Source organism: Pseudophryne corroboree, chromosome 9 (genome assembly GCF_028390025.1).
Source record: "Pseudophryne corroboree isolate aPseCor3 chromosome 9, aPseCor3.hap2, whole genome shotgun sequence".
In the NCBI taxonomy this organism is placed as follows: domain Eukaryota; kingdom Metazoa; phylum Chordata; class Amphibia; order Anura; family Myobatrachidae; genus Pseudophryne; species Pseudophryne corroboree.
The window spans coordinates 398,561,041-398,580,399 of NC_086452.1; the positions used below are offsets into that span (position 1 = coordinate 398,561,041).

At 49.0% G+C, this 19,359-nt stretch overlaps 1 protein-coding gene across 3 annotated transcripts in view; it reads left to right on the forward strand.

Moving 5' to 3' along the window:
* The window catches only part of KCTD6 (potassium channel tetramerization domain containing 6), a 125,444-nt gene that overhangs the window by 50,926 nt on the left and 55,159 nt on the right, over positions 1–19,359 (forward strand). Inside the window, exons 2-3 of one of the 3 annotated variants that reach the window (XM_063940882.1) lie at positions 9,884–9,984; positions 13,015–13,137. The exons of 1 other annotated variant lie outside the window; for it this stretch is intronic. The gene's annotated coding sequence lies outside the window, so the exon portion shown is untranslated. The remainder of the gene's footprint in view (positions 1–9,883; positions 9,985–13,014; positions 13,138–19,359) is intronic. One more of the 3 variants, XM_063940883.1, reaches the window with a different exon arrangement.

Consider the following 19,359-nt stretch of genomic DNA (forward strand, 5'->3'; position numbering starts at 1 on the left):
CCCCATGGTCCTGACGGAGTCCCCAGCATCCACTACGGACTACGAGAAATAGAATTATCGGTAAGTAAATTCTTATTTTTTTAAATATTTAAAAAACCTGACCGATGTTCACGCAACGGAGCAATTCTCTTCAAACTGCACGTGTGCTGCGATCGCAATGCGCATGTGGCAAGGTACCGCTGCAATGCAGTCGCACTGATGATTTCTGTATCCTAGAGAAACACAATTGCATTTGGGTACAAACAAACATTAGGCCCTATAAGTGAATATCAGCTTGCCTAGCTGTGTCATTGCGAATCCCTAGTGAGTTGCTTCTCCGCCAGTTGTAGGAACTCATAAAGAAGGAAACCTTGATCCCATAGTATATAAACAGTATTTCTCTGACGTCCTAAGTGGATGCTGGGACTCCGTAAGGACCATGGGGAATAGCGGCTCTGCAGGAGACTGGGCACAACTAAAGAAAGCTTTAGGACTACCTGGTGTGCACTGGCTCCTCCCCCTATGACCCTCCTCCAGACCTCAGTTAGAATCTTGTGCCCGGCTGAGCTGGATGCACACTAGGGGCTCTCCTGAGCTCCTAGAAAAAGAAAGTTTATTTTAGGTTTTTTATTTTCAGTGAGATCTGCTGGCAACAGACTCACTGCTACGAGGGACTAGGGGGAGAGAAGCGAACCTACCTGCTTGCAGCTAGCTTGGGCTTCTAGGCTACTGGACACCATTAGCTCCAGAGGGATCAAACACAGGGCCCGACCTCGATCGTCCGGAGCCGCGCCGCCGTCCCCCTTACAGAGCCAGAAGCAAGAAGACAGTCCTGGAAATCGGCGGCAGAAGACTTCGGTCTTCATCAAGGTAGCGCACAGCACTGCAGCTGTGCGCCATTGCTTCCCATGCACACCTCACACTCCGGTCACTGATGGGTGCAGGGCACTGGGGGGGGGGCGCCCTGGGCTGCAATATTAAGTACCTTGGCTGGCAAAACTACACATAATATAGTCATAGAGACTATATATGTGTAAAATCCCCTGCCAGATATACCTACAAAAAAGCGTGAGAAGTCCGCCGGAAAAGGGGCGGAGCTATCTCCCTCAGCACACTGGCGCCATTTTCCCTCGCAGCTCCGCTGGAAGGATCGCTCCCAGGCTCTCCCCTGCAGTTTCCAGACTACATAGGGTAAAAAAGAGAGGGGGGGCACTAAATTTAGGCGCAATATTGTGTATACAAGCAGCTATTGGGAAAATCACTCAGTTACAGTGTTAATCCCTGTGTTATATAGCGCTCTGGTGTGTGCTGGCATACTCGCTCTCTGTCTCCCCAAAGGGCTTTGTGGGGTCCTTTCCTCAGTCAGAGCATTCCCTGCGTGTGTGCGGTGTGTCGGTACGGCTGTGTCGACATGTTTGATGAGGAGGCTTATGTGGAGGCGGAGCAGTTGCCGATAAATGTGATGTCACCCCCTGCGGGCCGACACCTGAGTGGATGGACTTGTGGAAGGAATTACGTGAAAGTGTCAACTCCTTACATAAAAGGTTTGACGACATAGCAGATGTGGGACAGCCGGCTTCTCAGCTCGTGCTTGCCCAACTGTCTCAAAAGCCATCAGGGGCTCTAAAACGCCCGCTACCTCAGATGGCAGACACAGATGTCGACACGGATACTGAATCCAGTGTCGACGACGATGAGACTAAGGTAACTTCCAATAGGGCCACACGTTGCATGATTGAGGCAATGAAAAATGTGTTGCACATTTCTGATGTTACCCCAGGTACCACAAAAAAGGGTATTTTGTTTGGGGAGAAAAAACTACCAGTGGTTTTTCCCCCATCTGAGGAATTAAATGAAGTGTGTGAAGAAGCGTGGGCTTCCCCCGATAAGAAACTGGTAATTTCTAAAAGGTTACTAATGGCGTACCCTTTCCCGCCAGAGGATAGGTCACGTTGGGAAACATCCCCTAGGGTGGATAAAGCGCTCACACGCCTGTCAAAGAAGGTGGCACTACCGTCTCCGGATACGGCCGCCCTAAAGGAGCCTGCTGATAGGAAGCAGGAGGCTATCCTGAAGTCTGTGTATACACACTCAGGTATTATATTGAGACCGGCTATTGCTTCAGCATGGATGTGCAGTGCTGCAGCTGCGTGGTCAGATTCCCTGTCAGAAAATATTGATACCCTAGACAGGGACACTATATTGCTAACCGTAGAGCATATAAAAGACGCAGTCTTATACATGAGAGATGCACAGAGGGATATTTGCCGGCTGGCATCTAAAATAAGTGCAATGTCCATTTCTGCCAGGAGAGGATTATGGACTCGGCAGTGGACAGGTGATGCAGATTCTAAAAGGCACATGGAAGTTTTGCCTTATAAAGGTGAGGAGTTGTTTGGGGATGGTCTCTCGGACCTCGTTTCCACAGCCACAGTTGGGAAGTCAGCATTTTTACCCCATGTTCCCTCACAGCCAAAGAAAGCACCGTATTATCAGGTACAGTCCTTTCGGCCCCAGAAAGGCAAGCGGGTTTAAGGCGCGTCCTTTCTGCCCAGAGGCAGAGGTAGAGGGAAAAAGCTGCAGCATACAGCCAGTTCCCAGGAGCAAAAGTCCTCCCCCGCTTCCTCCAAGTCCACCGCATGACGCTGGGGCTCCACAGGCGGAGCCAGGTACGGTGGGGGCCCGTCTCAAAAACTTCAGCAATCAGTGGGCTTGCTCACGGGTGGATCCCTGGATCCTTCAAGTGGTATCTCAGGGGTACAAGCTGGAATTTGAGACGTCTCCCCCCCCCCCCGCCGTTTCCTCAAATCTGCCTTGCCAACAACTCCCTCAGGCAGGGAGGCAGTGCTAGAGGCAATTCACAAGCTGTATTCCCAGCAGGTGATAGTCAAGGTGCCCCTCCTTCAACAAGGACGGGGTTACTATTCCACAATGTTTGTGGTACCGAAACCGGACGGTTCGGTGAGACCCATTTTAAATTTAAAATCCTTTAACACTTATATAAAAAAATTCAATTTCAAGATGGAATCGCTCAGGGCGGTTATTTCAAGCCTGGACGAGGGGGATTACATGGTATCACTGGACATCAAGGATGCTTACCTGCATGTCCCCATTTACCATCCTCACCAGGAGTACCTCAGATTTGTGGTACAGGATTGTCATTACCAATTCCAGACGTTGCCGTTTGGTCTGTCCACAGCACCGAGGGTATTTACCAAGGTAATGGCCGAAATGATGATACTCCTTCGAAAAAAGGGAGCTTTAATTATCCCGTACTTGGACGATCTCCTGATAAAGGCGAGGTCCAGGGAGCAGTTGTTGGTCGGGGTAGCACTATCTCGGGAGGTGCTACAACAGCACGGTTGGATTCTAAATATTCCAAAGTCACAGCTGGTCCCTACGACACGTCTACTGTTCCTGGGGATGGTTCTGGACACAGAACAGAAAAAAGTGTTTCTCCCGGAGGAGAAAGCCAAGGAGCTGTCATCTCTAGTCAGAGGCCTCCTGAAACCAAAACAGGTGTCGGTGCATCACTGCACGCGAGTACTGGGAAAAATGGTAGCTTCCTACGAAGCAATTCCATTCGGCAGGTTCCATGCAAGGACTTTTCAGTGGGACCTGTTGGACAAGTGGTCCGGATCGCATCTTCAGATGCATCGGCTGATAACCCTGTCTCCAAGGACCAGGGTGTCTCTGCTGTGGTGGCTGCAAAGTGCTCATCTTCAAGAGGGCCGCAGATTCGGCATACAGGACTGGGTCCTGGTGACCACGGATGCCAGCCTTCGAGGCTGGGGGGCAGTCACACAGGGAAGAAACTTCCAAGGACTATGGTCGAGTCAGGAGACTTCCCTACACATAAATATTCTGGAACTGAGGGCCATTTACAATGCCCTAAGTCAGGCAAAACCCCTGCTTCAAAACCAGCCGGTGCTGATCCAGTCAGACAACATCACGGCAGTCGCCCATGTAAACCGACAGGGCGGCACAAGAAGCAGGACGGCGATGGCAGAAGCCACAAGGATTCTCCGATGGGCGGAAAATCACGTGTTAGCACTGTCAGCAGTGTTCATTCCGGGAGTGGACAACTGGGAAGCAGACTTCCTCAGCAGGCACGACCTTCACCCGGGAGAGTGGGGACTTCATCCAGAAGTCTTCCAACTGATTGTAAACCGTTGGGAAAGGCCACAGGTGGACATGATGGCGTCCCGCCTCAACAAAAAGCTAGAAAGATATTGCGCCAGGTCAAGAGACCCTCAGGCGATAGCTGTGGAAGCTCTAGTGACACCGTGGGTGTACCGGTCGGTTTATGTGTTCCCTCCTCTTCCTCTCATACCCAAGGTACTGAGGATAATAAGGAGAAGAGGAGTAAGAACTATACTCATTGTTCCGGATTGGCCAAGAAGAGCTTGGTACCCGGAACTTCAAGAAATGATCTCAGAGGACCCATGGCCTCTGCCGCTCAGACAGGACCTGCTGCAGCAGGGGCCCTGTCTGTTCCAAGACTTACCGCGGCTGCGTTTGACGGCATGGCGGTTGAACACCGGATCCTGAAGGAAAAGGGCATTCCGGAGGAAGTCATTCCTACGCTGATTAAAGCTAGGAAAGAAGTGACCGCAAACCATTATCACCGCATTTGGCGAAAATATGTTGCGTGGTGTGAGGCCAGGAAGGCCCCAACGGAGGAATTTCAGCTGGGCAGTTTTCTGCACTTCCTACAGTCAGGGGTGACTATGGGCCTAAAATTGGGTTCCATTAAGGTCCAGATTTCGGCTCTATCGATTTTCTTCCAGAGAGAACTGGCTTCACTACCTGAAGTTCAGACTTTTGTTAAGGGAGTGCTGCATATTCAGCCCCCTTTTGTGCCTCCAGTGGCACCTTGGGATCTCATCGTGGTGTTGGATTTCCTAAAGTCACATTGGTTTGAGCCTCTTAAAACCGTGGAATTATAATATCTCACGTGGAAAGTGGTCATGCTGTTGGCCTTAGCTTCGGCCAGGCGTGTGTCAGAATTGGCGGCTTTGTCATGTAAAAGCCCTTATCTGATTTTCCATATGGATAGGGCAGAATTGAGGACTCGTCCCCAGTTCCTCCCTAAGGTGGTATCAGCCTTTCATTTGAACCAACCTATCGTGGTGCCTGCGGCTACTAAAGACTTGGAGGCTTCCAAGTTGTTGGACGTGGTCAGGGCCCTGAAAATTTATGTTTCCAGGACGGCTAGTGTCAGGAAAACTGACTCGCTATTTATCCTGTATGCACCCAACAAGCTGGGTGCTCCTGCTTTAAAGCAGACTATTGCTCGCTGGATCTGTAGTACGATTCAGCGTGCACATTCTGCGGTGGGACTGCCGCATCCTAAATCAGTGAAAGCCCATTCCACGAGGAAGGTGGGCTCTTCTTGGGCGGCTGCCCGAGGGGTCTCGGCTTTACAACTTTGCCGAGCAGCTACTTGGTCGGGGTCAAACACATTTGCTAAATTCTACAAGTTTGACACCCTGGCTGAGGAGGACCTAGAGTTTGCCCATTCGGTGCTGCAGAGTCATCCGCACTCTCCCGCCCGTTTGGGAGCTTTGGTATAATCCCCATGGTCCTTACGGAGTCCCAGCATCCATTTAGGACGTCAGAGAAAATAAGATTTTACTCACCGGTAAATCTGTTTCTCGTAGTCCGTAGTGGATTCTGGGCGCCCATCCCAAGTGCGGATTGTCTGCAATACTTGTATATAGTTATTGTTTAACTAAAGGGTTATTGTTGAGCGGCTCAGTTATTATTCATACTGTTAACTGGGTTTAGTATCACGAGTTATACGGTGTGATTGGTGTGGCTGGTATGAGTCTTACCCGGGATTCAAAATCCTTCCTTATTGTGTCAGCTCTTCCGGGCACAGTATCCTAACTGAGGTCTGGAGGAGGGTCATAGGGGGAGGAGCCAGTGCACACCAGGTAGTCCTAAAGCTTTCTTTAGTTGTGCCCAGTCTCCTGCGGAGCCGCTATTCCCCATGGTCCTTACGGAGTCCCAGCATCCACTACGGACTACGAGAAATAGATTTACCGGTGAGTAAAATCTTATTTTTAATAAAAACCTACAATGCAAAATGCACATACTCAAAATAATTTAAAAAATTGGCTTATCTGGATATGGTGACAGTTAGTGTAGGATTCAACTTGATTGTATGGTAATTCCACAAGAGTTACAGCAAATAAAAGTCCAAATTCCAAAGATAAGTCCAAAAGACAGTTCTAATAAGTCCTGTTTGTGTACAGGAATACAGACGCGCATCCTATGGTTTGGTAAAATCTAGACGCCTGAATTCAGTCTACCCCTCTTTCACCGTGGCTATATATCCACTAGGACTGGTGCAGTATTTCAAGTGCTTATCTGAATCTATGGCAGGAGTGGTTTTATCTCTATATAGAGAGTTTATTTTACTTTATTCTGTGTGTGTGGTCTACCTGAGAGCAATAAACATAATTCTGCTTACAAAATCCTGCATGATATTACCTAATGTGGTCCCTGTGACCTACAGATAAGAGGTAATGACAGTAATCTCCCCCTGGCTGCTTTGTATTCAATCCAATGCCCTGAGTCAACGCCCTGCCGGTCCAGATCCAGTGTAAAGGGTAGATTTACGAAAGGGGGGAGCACACAGAGAAATCCGTGCTTAAATTCTAAGCAATCTGACTAATCACAGATCTCTCCGTGTGTATACTCAACAGTGATAACCGCGCCGCATCCCAAATCTAGTGATCGCTCATTTCACCGCTGGGTGAAATGACCGCCTTCCTAGCTTAGCACACGTCGTACTGTGTGCTGAGCGGGGGTAGAGATGTGTGTTGATCGGTTTGTGCTAGATCACTCAGCACACATCTTCCCCGTGTGTAAGGACTTTAAAGGTTGATCTTTAGCAATTTCAAATCTATGAAAATCGGTCTTAATCGATGTTGTGTTACTAACAGATAATTTTTTATATTCATTTTTCAATGTTAGTAAATGTGTATTTCTCTTACGTCCTACAGGATGCTGGGGTCCACATTAGTACCATGGGGTATACACGGGTCCACCAGGAGCCATTAGCACTTTAAGAGTTTGAGAGTGTGGGCTGGCTCCTCCCTCTATGCCCCTCCTACCAGACTGAGTTTAGAAAATGTGCCCGGAGGAGCTGGTCACAGCTAGGGGAGTTCTCCAGAGCTTTTCTAGTTAAAGTTATTTTTAGAGTTTATTTTTTAACAGGAGGCTGTTGGCAACAGCCTGCCTGCAACGAGGGACTAAGGGGTGGAGCAGTGTCCGCCCTGCGGGGTCTGGGCCACTGTCTCCGCTGACTGGACACTGAGCTCCAGAGGGGTCAGATCGTTCTCCGCCACAGGGGACCGCTCGCCCCAGCAGCATGCCGCCACCCCCTTACAGAGCTGAAGAGTGGTGAGTGAGACACTGACCCCCTTAGCAAGCGGCGGGCCGGTGTGAAGATGGCGGCAACGGGGAGGGAGCGCAGTATTAACTGCGGTCCTGGGATCACTTACCAGATAGTGGTCAGCCTTTCAATTCTTGAAAAACCATTAACATTTATTTGTAACACTGTTTAAAATTCTATTCATACATCATTAGAAATATGGCTTTTTTGCTGAGAATCTGTCTTCTTTCGTCAAAACTAGCATGTTCAACTTGTTCCTAATACTTGGCCAGATAATTCTTGACCATTTTCAGTGAGTAATGGGATTTGGTCTATGAGGGTTGCCATGGTGAACCACTCACAGATTCAACTCCAGCAATGTACCTGATGCCGCTGGCTGGTTAGTTCAAGAGAATAATCATGGTCAGGACATGTAACAAGAATCAGCAGTTTAAGGCTTACAAGTGAGCAAGTATGAAGTTGGCTTTCAGGAGAGTTTGTCAGACATCTTAGCTCACCTCTATGGTCAGACCTCTGTGATGTTGACCTCTATGGTTAGAACTCCTGTCCTGGCCATAGACCTCTGTGTTGACCTCTATGGTCAGAACTCTTCCTTGCAGGCAAGATCCTAACACCTGCTTCCTATCTCTGTGATTGGCAGTTGTAAAGGAGGAAACATTCTTCAAAGGAAGAGAAGTATTAAAACTCTAGGACATGGAGAGAAGTAGGTTTAGGGTAAATTTAAGGAAACACTACATCACAGAAATGGTAATGGACAGTAGGGCAAATTCAACATGCTTGGTATTGGCAAATCCTTACAAAGATATATGGATCAAATAGAGTTGAGGTTACCTAAAGGTTTGGGGGAAAAAAAAAAAAAGGGGGTGGGGGGGGGGGGGGTTGGTAGACTAGATTGGCCAAGTGGTTGTCTCTCTACTTCCTCTAGTACCAAAAGCAATCCCTAAACCTACTAGGCCTGGCTCTGATAGATTTTGAGCCAAGATCCTCGCCCCTGTCACTTTTCGCTCCTCTATCTTCGTGTCCTTGTGGGCAGTGGCGCCGAGAGGGTGGGAGCGGGTACTGTTTACCCAGGCCCGTTGCAGACAGCGGCCAGGCAGAGAGAGAGGCTGACTGCTTCAGCATCCTCTCTCCCCCAGTGCAGCACGCGCTGCTGTGTGTTGAGCTAGGGAGAGAGGCAGTAGTCAGCATCTCTCCTATGTACGGGTAGGGTTAGGCGATCGCACCTGTCCCCCCCCACCTTCCCCGGCCACCAAATCTAAATATAGCCTCCCCCCCTCCCATATTGCAGCTCTGCCGGGCCCCAGTAATGGGACGGAGCATTGCCGACAGGGGAGGTGTGGCCAGGACCCCTCCTTGCAAAATAGAAAAAACATTTGTTATGTTTTTCTATTTTGTAAGGAGGGGTCCTGGCCACACCTCCCCTGTCGGCAATGCCCCGTCCCGTTACCGGGGCCCAGCAGAGCTATCGTTGCCCCTGCTTGTGGATGCCACTAAGTCTTATGATTGTTTATGTGATCAGTGGGATGGAGCAATGGCTTATATTACATACCTTGGTATTGTACGCTAAGGAGCTGATTTAGAGTTGCTCACATCTATCCATCCGCTCAGATGGATCTCTGTGTAGGCTCAACTCCTCCGACATGCCTGCTACACACTGCCAGAGCACACAGCCTTGCTGCCCACTAAGCCAGAAGGGCAAATGTGACTGAGATGCCTATGATTCTGAGTCGCACGTAATTGCTTAGAATAGCATACGCTCGGCCACCTATCCTTTCACTTGATAAAGTGACCATTATCACCATCTTGCAATGGATAATTGCAAGATGGTGATAATGGTCACTTTATCAAGTGAAAGGATAGGTGCAACTCTCCTATGAACAGATGTCCACATTTATCTTCCTGCTCACCTTGCGTCTGACTTGCAGCCAGCACTGCATCTGCTCAATATGTTTTGTCTATCTTGCTGTACTGTGGTTTTTCAATTAATCTAGTGACAGTGGTTGTAATATATATTGATTGGGCAGTGTGGTCAGCTGCATCTGTCTGACTTGGAGCCTCGACTTTGGACTCAACCAAGTATGAAAAACTGTTTTGGTTATCTAAGCATAGTTTTGTGACGTGCCAGGTAATATGACAAGCATATAATCTACAGTAGCTTTCTTACTGTTCTGTCCTGCTGTGTGCTCGCTCTTAGTGATGTATACCGACAGATTTTCTCCCTCTTGGGGGTCCACGACCCCCCTGGAGGGAGAATAGATAGCGTGGCGCTCATAGCGCGCCTCCGTGCCCGCAGCATGGCAAACCCGCAAGGGGCTCATTTGCGCTCGCCCAGCTGTCGGTATGCCGGCGGTCGGGATTCGGCGCCGGTATTCTGGCCGCCGGGAGCCCAACTTCCGCCATCACATACTACACCCATGTATACACCCATGCACATACTACTAGCCATGCTAACTCTTTTAGGCAATCACCATTTATCTGTTGCCTCCTTTTGTTTTGCAGACAGCTGCTCCCTAATACCAAATGAGAACGAAGAGACAAATTCAGCAAGCAATCTACCAGTGTAGAAATAACGATGCCTCAGTCACTGTAGTAGTCTAAAGGTAATGACAACCGTTCCTTTGTGTTTAATGATATTCATTTCTCAAGCAGGACCCCCTTGCCGCAGCAGTAGCTTTGCCTTTTACTGCAGCTGCATCTGTATGCTAATGCTGCTGATGGTTTTGTTAATAGTGAAATGCCCACTTGCAGCAGTGCAAATCTGTCTCGATGAGTCTCTAGAGTTTAGATGCACCATTGAAACTCAGGAGCAGTTTATGTGCCTGGACGCTGCTTCCTGTGCAAGCGGTTCTGCGCATTTAGATGCAGCCGCTGTTAGTGACACACCCTGTTACATCCAAGAAACGCCCATTAAAATCCATACTCCCTGCGTCCAAATTCGTTTATGTGGTCGCCTTCAGGATGCATGTGCAGTACTTGCAACATCAGCCAATTACGTGCATATTGGCATTGCGGCATTCTTAGCGTCAGATTCTAAATTACTTACCAGCGCATTCTTACAACTCGGGTGTGGTATGCAAGGTCTACAGTCATTAGGTCGAGCCCATATGATCGACAGGCGCAAGGTTGACATGGACAAAAGGTCGACATGGCAATGGTTGCCACAAAAATGGTAGAGCAGCTTTTTTTGCATTTTTGGGTTATTGTGGATAGTTTTTTCATCCCAGAATACCATTTGTAGAAACGTGTCCCCTCGCGGGCTCGCCACACTTCAGGCACGGTGTCTTGCTTTGCACGCCACAAGATTACTAAAGGTTTTGATTTGTGACGTGGGTAGTTAAGGATAGAAAGTCCAAAAACATGATAAACCCCAATAAACAGGTGTCGACAAGTGTCATTGTAACCATTTGAACTTGTCAGCCTTTTTTTTTTTTTGTCCATGGCGACTTTGTGACTGACGACCATGTGGAGTCGACCTAATGACTGTCGACCTATAGTCCGAATCCCCACAAACTCTGTGCGGGGAGCTCACTGCCACGGCATGGCACCTTGTTGTGCAGTAATGTCACCTGTGTGCAGGGAGCTCACTGCCACCGCATGGCACCTTGTTGTGCAGTAATGTCACCTGTGTGTGCGGGGAGCTCACTGCCACGGTATGGCACCTTGTTGTGCAGTAATGTCACCTGTGTGTGCGGGGAGCTCACTGCCACGGCATGGCACCTTGATGTGCAGTAATGTCACCTGTGTGCGGGGAGCTCACTGCCACAGCATGGCACCTTGTTGTGCAGTAATGTCACCTGTGTGCGGGGAGCTCACTGCCACCGCATGGCACCTTGTTGTGCAGTAATGTCACCTGTGTGCGGGGAGCTCACTGCCACCGCATGGCACCTTGTTGTGCAGTAATGTCACCTGTGTGCGGGGAGCTCACTGCCACGGCATGGCACCTTGTTGTGCAGTAATGTCACCTGTGTGTGCTGGGAGCTCTGTACCACGGCATGGCACCTTGTTGTGCAGTAATGTCACCTGTGTGCTGGGAGCTCACTGCCACCGCATGGCACCTTGTTGTGCAGTAATGTCACCTGTGTGCGGGGAGCTCACTGCCACGGCATGGCACCTTGTTGTGCAGTAATGTCACCTGTGTGCGGGGAGCTCACTGCCACGGCATGGCACCTTGTTGTGCAGTAATGTCACCTGTGTGTGCTGGGAGCTCTGTACCACGGCATGGCACCTTGTTGTGCAGTAATGTCACCTGTGTATGCTGGGAGCTCACTGCCACCGCATGGCACCTTGTTGTGCAGTAATGTCACCTGTGTGCAGGGAGCTCACTGCCACGGAATGACGCCTTGTGGTGCAGTAATGTCACCTGTGTGCTGGGAGCTCACTACTGCACAACAAGATGCCATGCCGTGGCAGTGCGGGGCGCACACAGGTGACATTACTGCACAACAAAGTGCCATGCCGTAGCAATGTCACCTGTGTGCGGGGCGCTCACTGCCACGGCATGGCATCTTGTTGTGCAGTAATGTCACCTGTGTGTGCTGGGAGCTCACTGCTACCGCATGGCACCTTGTTGTGCAGTAATGTCACCTGTGTGTGCTGGGAGCTCACTGCCACCGCATGGCACCTTGTTGTGCAGTAATGTCACCTGTGTGCGGGGTGCTCACTGCCACCGCATGGCACCTTGTTGTGAAGTAATGTCACCTGTGTGCTGGGAGCTCACTGCCACAGCATGGCACCTTGTTGTGCAGTAATGTCACCTATGTGCTGGGAGCTCTGTACCACGGCATGGCACCTTGTTGTGCAGTAATGTCACGTGTGCGGGGAGCTCACTGCCACAGCATGGCACCTTGTTGTGCAGTAATGTCACCTATGTGCTGGGAGCTCTGTACCACGGCATGGCACCTTGTTGTGCAGTAATGTCACGTGTGCGGGGAGCTCACTGCCACAGCATGGCACCTTGTTGTGCAGTAATGTCACCTATGTGCTGGGAGCTCTGTACCACGGCATGGCACCTTGTTGTGCAGTAATGTCACCTGTGTGCGGGGAGCTCACTGCCACCGCATGGTACCTTTAACCCATGCTGACCTTTCATTATTAGGATATGTGGCTTGCATTATGGAAAACCACATGTTGGGGGGCTAGGTGTTGGCGGAATTTCACTAACGACATTCTTAACCATGAACCTGGTGCCATCCGTGAATAGATTTAGTTGCCACGGGTAATGCTACCTTGCATGCCTCCTGTATTGCGGCCTTTGAACTATTGTCACTGACTGCTGCATAAATCTTATATAGCAGTGTCACACTCTGCCCTAACCAGCAGGTGTCAGTGGTGTTCTCATTATTTCTTTAGTCTACTATCACTCCCTACATGAACTACTCTGGAGTAATGGTATTTCTGCTACAGTTTTGCCCTCACTCAGTAGTGAGGTACACCCTCCCTCCATATTAGCCTACTGTATATGGACTTAAAATAACTTAGCATAATGTCTTAGGATTTTATTTCTCTAGCAAGTGCTGAAATTCTTTTACTTTTATAGATTGTCTTGCCAAATTAGTGTGTGACGCTAGGTTCTAGGAGGATAGGTTTTAGCTATCCTTTGCTCATACTCATTTGAGCTCCTACTTTCCTAGGTCTGATGTACCAGTGTGACAGAAGAGGAGAACACTGTTGGTAGTTTTCAGAAAACATTTACGCTTTAATTCACTGTGCGCGGTGAATCAAGGATCCTGCGGGAGGATATCAACTGCTACAAGGTTTGTTAGATAATTCAGACATCATGGTTGTTCATTTTTTGCTATGCATTAAACACTTGAGGATTTCAGTTCTTGATACTCTGAATGCAGGTGGCTCATAACTATAAGAAGGGCACCATTACTATATGTGGAGACTCCAACCTGGTCACTTAACCTTGGGTTGGATAGGGCATACTCTTCTGCTTTGTCCTTTCAAGTTTCTTAATTTGGATAATGATCTATTTGGTGGTTAGAGATACTCCAACCACTGATGGCTACACTTGGCTCTCACAATACTTATGTAGGATTGACCACATCTTTGTCCCTCTGGCCCTTCTTCCATCTGGTTTATTTCTTCCTAGTATTCCCATCACCCCTTTGTCAGGTCACTGGTAATGGTTTTATGTAAAGCAGAAAATGCGACACTTGATGCTGTCAAGAAAGCTCTGCCTTCTTCTGCATTGTTCCCTCATCATCAGAGATTATACTACACCTTGTGTGATCTCTAATTATACACAAGTTTCTGCAGTGGGGTACACTGGTATTCCACAGGCAATAACATTGGGGTGTAGAGTTGGATTTTGATCCAAGGCACCAACAGGCTAAAGCTTTGACTGTTCCCAGGATGCACAGCACCGCCTTCTCTATAGCCCCACCTCCAGGCACTGGATCTCAGTTTGTAAGTTGGTGTCTGCAGTGCAGGTCACTAACAGGTGGGACTGCACTAGGCAGCCTGTAAAGACTTTGATTAGACAAATGTCCGCTCCACGTCCCTCTGGGGTCATCTAAGCGTTCCATTTCTTCCTCACAATCCACTGAGGATGGGGAAAATACTGATCTGTCAGACACTGATAATACAGTTGCTTCTGATGAGTAATCTCCAACCCAGGTTGATGTTCCTGACCTTGTGGAGGCTATCAAGCTGATTCTTCACATTGATGATGACATTGAGCCTTCTGTTACATCTAAGAAACCTGATAAGCTAAAACGTCAAAAGGTTGCTAAAGTAGTTTTACCACATTATGACCACTTAATAGACATACGTCGGGAATCCTGGTCATCTCCAGGAAAAAAGTTTTCCCTGTCTAATAAGGTGCTAGCTCGTTATCCTATCCCTGCGGAGTTGAGCAAGAAGTGGGAAAGGCCACCGCCGGTGGACTCTCATGTCGCCTGTCTTGTGGTGCCCTCTACTCTGCACACTGTCACCTCACTGAAGGAACCGACAGATAAGCGTGTGGAGGGATGCCTGAAGTCTATTTACAATCTTACCGGTGCTGTACATAGACCCACTATGGCTGCCTCTTGGGCGGCAAAAGGAATTGAAGCATGGGTTCAGGCAACTGAGGAGGAGCTACCATGGCCGCCTGTCAGCCTGCTTCCAAACAAGACAAGCCTGCTGCATGATGGGGCGGGCTTCCCCTTGGGGGACCCCAGGGTGGTAGGCCGACTTCTGCAGTTCGCCCAGGCCTGGTTAAAGACCACTTCAGGCGCCTGGGTACGGGAAGTTGTTTCTCACGGGTACGCAATCTCTTTCAAGAGACGTCCCCTCACCAGTTCTGTTCAACGGTTGTCCCTTCGGATCCGTTGAAAGCACAAGCTCTACACCTGGTCGTACAATCCCTCCTGGAAACAAGAGTGGTAGTGCCGGTACCACTGTCACAGAGAGGCAGGGGATACTATTCGACCCTGTTTCTTGTTCTGAAACCGAATGGGTCTTTCTGGCCTATCCTCAACCTCAAATCATTGAACAAGTTTGTGAGAGTGTCCAAATTCTGTATGGAAACTCTGCGCTCTAATGTGCTGGCCATGGAACCCGAGGACTTTATGGTATCCCTGGACATACAGGATGCTTACCTGCACATACCTATTGCCATTTCGCATCATCAATATCTGCGGTTTGCTATTGGCTACCTACATTTTCAATTCCAGGCTCTGCCGTTTGGACTGGACATGGCACCACAGATTTTCACCAAGGTAATGGCCAAGATGACGGCTTTTCTCCGTCGTCAGGGAATCAGAATCCTTCCATATCTGGACGACTTGCTGATTCTGTTGAACTCCCAGGATGTCCTCCTCAGTCAACTGGAGATGTCTGTCAAATTCCTTCAATCCCACGGGTGGCTCAACAATTGGAAGAAGTCCTCACTGGTCCCTGCTCAGTGCATGGTGCACCTGGGGGCGCTGTTGGACACACACAGCCAAAGACTGTTTCTGTCTCCGGAGAAACTTCAGGACAAGAGCAGATGCTTTCTCTCTCACCAGAGAGTGTCGATACACTCGGCGATGCAAGTACTAGGCCTCATGGTATCGGCTTTCAACATGGTAGAGTACGCTCCATTTCATTCCCGCCCTCTGCAGAGGTTAACAGGACGACCTGCCTCATCAGATCAGATCTCAAATGGTCTCCTTGACTCCAGAGGTTCGTCTGTCACTGAGCTTCAGCTCGGATTTATTACAGGGTCTGGAATTCTTACTTCACATGGTGTGCTGCTAAGAAGTATGATACATATACATTCAAAACTTCCAGACTTTTGGCTTTTCTACAACAAGGCCTGGACTTGGGCCTTCGTCTGGCCTCCCTCAAGGTTCATATTTCTGCCTTGTCTGTGTGGTTTCAGAGAAAAATTGCGACTCTTCCTGACGTTCACACTTTCACTCAGGGTGTTCTACGGATTCAGCCTCCCTATGTCCCTCCTGTGTGTCCATGGGATCTGTCTGTCGTCTTAAATGCCCTGCAAGAGTCTCCATTTGAACCTCTTGAGTCTGTGGACCTTAAATGCCTTACACTTAAGTTTGTGTTTCTGTTGGCTATTGCCTCTGCTAGGAGGGTGTCGGACTTAGGCACTTTGTCCTGTCGTCCACCCTTTCTGATTTTTCACGGTGACCGGGTAGTACTTCGAACTCGCCCAGGTTATTTGTGTAAGGTGGTATCATCTTATCACCTTAACCAGGAGATTGTGGTTCCAGCCTTCATCTCTTCTGGTTTGTCCTCCAAAGAAAGGTCTTTGGATGTGGTACGGGCTCTCCATATTTATGTGGAAAGGACTGCCTCGATCAGGTGGTCAGATTCCCTTTTTGTAGTTTTTGGTTTTCACAAACGTGGCTGGCCTGCGAATAAGCAAACCTTGGCCAGATGGATTAGAATGGTGATTGCACAAGCCTATGCGCAGGCTGGGCTCCTAGCTCCTGCTGCTATTAAAGCCCATTCTACTCGGTCTGTTGGACCTTTTTGGGCAGCCTGCCATGGTGCGTCCGCTGAACAATTGTGCAAGGCGGTTATGTGGTCCTCAGTGAACACGTTCAGGTTCTATGCCTTTGATACTTCCGTATCCCAGGATGCTTCCTTTGGACGCTGGTTTCTTGTGCCCGCTACAGTGCGTCCCCTCCCATGAGGAACTGCTTTAGGACATCCCCGATGTTATTCCCTGTGAAATACCAGTGTACCCCGCTGCAGAAAAGTAGATTTATGGTAGACTTACCCATTGTTAAATCTTTCTGCGAGGTACACTGGATTCCACAGGGCGTTCACTTCGCTTCTTGGGGTTTGTATGGCATTAGCCGCTAGTCCCTTCTCCTGTCGTGAGAATGTGGTTCTATGTGACCAACATCTACCGTCTCTTACCTGCTACTGCATTGGACTGGTTAACAAAACTGAGCTCCAGTGCCTGGAGGCGGGCTATAGAGGAGGCGGTGCAGTGCATACTGGGAACAGTCAAAGCTTTAGCCTGTTGGTGCCTCGGATCAAGATCCGACTCTACACCCGATGTTATTCACTGTGGAATCCAGTGTACCTCTCAGAAAGAGATTTAACAATGGTAAATCCACCATAAATCTCCTTTTTTTTCTTTATGAATTTCACTACTTTTGATCCTGCACATACACCAGACAATGCCCATTCCACCAAACCTTGCTATTTTAGAGACTTCTTAAGCCAATCGTGCTATTTTTATCCCGATCATAAGCTAATTATTTTTAGCAGCTGGAGGTGTGATCATGGCCCAGGAAGTTCAGTATGCAGTGCATTCTCTAAACGTTTCTCATAGCCCAGGCCTTATTGGCATCTCAGCAAGTTTCCAGACGGAGACATTTTTTGAAATAGACGGCTAAGATCAAACTACTGTCCTTGGTGGTCATACTCTCACACTCTATGCCTGTGCGGTAGTACATACACAAGATTGTGCACTACAAGTGTAAATTACTTGTAGTTATATACACTTGTAGTGTAAATAACCAGTTGTGACCCTAGTATTTTAAATCATTTTAGTGCTCACATAAAGAATATAATAAATCTTAGTGCCTCATAAAGAATTAAGTCATTAAGATTTATTAAATTCTTTATGTAATCATTAAGATTTCTTATATTTTTATGGGATCCGACAATGGTACATACTGCAGAGCTTTCTCACAAGCTCTGTCCCTGCATGTGATAATTGATATACTCATGTCATGTTTTCAATTATCGCATTGCGGATTGCAGTGATTTCATCACAACCACATCCTCAGATGCTGCGCGTGCACACTCCACAAAAAAATTCAGACTACGATCGCTGCCGCTGCAGCGATCCAGTCTGAATTAGCCCTTATGTGCGCATTTAGGTGGCAGGGTTGTTGGTTGGTCAGGACCGTCCGTGGATGGCCATGGGGAAACAGAGCCAGGGGCGGTATTTCGTGTTTGCCGTGGCCGGTTGTGGCTCATGGACCAGTAGCTCATCGGGCCTGCCAGGTGGCGGCTCCTGGTTGGCTGCTGGTCCGTGGTCTCCGATTGGCTCATAGCTAGCCTTGAATTCAAGGTGCCGTTGCAGGGTCTGTACCTCGTGGTTGGCTGCCAGTGGTCCCGATCAATCAGCGCTCCTGCTGCTTTGGCCCCCTCATGGTCCAGGCCCAGGACTGAAGTACCAGTTGTGCCCCCCTTGATGGTGGCCCTGTGGGTAGGAATAACGGTTGCACAAAAAAAAAAATTCTTAAAGCTATTTGTGCAAATGCTAGGAGCTTAGGAGACAATGGACCTGATTCAGAGATAGACACAGATCTCTGCATAACCAGCAAGACCTGCGTCCATCTCCTCACATGCTAGGGGCCAACCAGCACAGGGTAAGACTGCCCAGCATGTGTGGCGCCGCCTCTTGATGCGTCCACAATTACATTGCGGAGGCATCGAATTAAGGTTGACCCTTGGCAACACAGCCTTTCTCTGACGTCCTAGTGGATGCTGGGGACTCCGTCAGGACCATGGGGAATAGCGGCTCCGCAGGAGACAGGGCACAAAATTTAAAAGTTTGACCACTAGGTGGTGTGTACTGGCTCCTCCCCCTATGACCCTCCTCCAAGCCTCAGTTAGGTTTTTGTGCCCGTCCGAGCAGGGTGCAATCTAGGTGGCTCTCATAAAGAGCTGCTTAGAGTAAAAGTTTTGATAGTTTTATTATTTTCAGTGAGTCCTGCTGGCAACAGGCTCACTGCAACGAGGGACCTAGGGGAGAAGAAGTGAACTCACCTGCGTGCAGGATGGATTTGCTTCTTAGGCTACTGGACACTAGCTCCAGAGGGACGATCACAGGTACAGCCTGGATGGGTCACCGGAGCCGCGCCGCCGACCCCCTTGCAGATGCCGAAGTAAGAAGAGGTCCAGAAACCGGCGGCTGAAGGCTTTTCAGTCTTCATGAGGTAGCGCACAGCACTGCAGCTGTGCACCATTGCGCTCAGGCACACTTCACACCGGCGGTCACTGAGGGTGCAGGGCGCTGGGGGGGGCGCCCTGGGCAGCAATGTTAATACCTTTCTGGCTAAAAAGAATACATCACATATAGTCCATGAGGCTATATGGATGTATTTCACCCCTGCCAGGTCTCAGAAAAACCGGGAGAAGAGCCCGCCGGAATAGGGGGCGGGGCCTATCTCCTCAGCACACAGCGCCATTTTCCTACACAGCTCCGCTGCTAGGAAGGCTCCCAGGCTCTCCCCTGCACTGCACTACAGAAACAGGGTAAAAAACAGAGAGGGGGGGCATTTTTTGGCGATATTATATATATTTAAGCAGCTATAAGGAAACAACACTTATATAAGGTTGTTCCTATATAATTATAGCGCTTTGGTGTGTGCTGGCAAACTCTCCCTCTGTCTCCCCAAAGGGCTAGTGGGGTCCTGTCTTCTATCAGAGCATTCCCTGTGTGTCTGCTGTGTGTCGGTACGTGTGTGTCGACATGTATGAGGACGATGTTGGTGTGGAGGCGGAGCAATTGCCGGGAA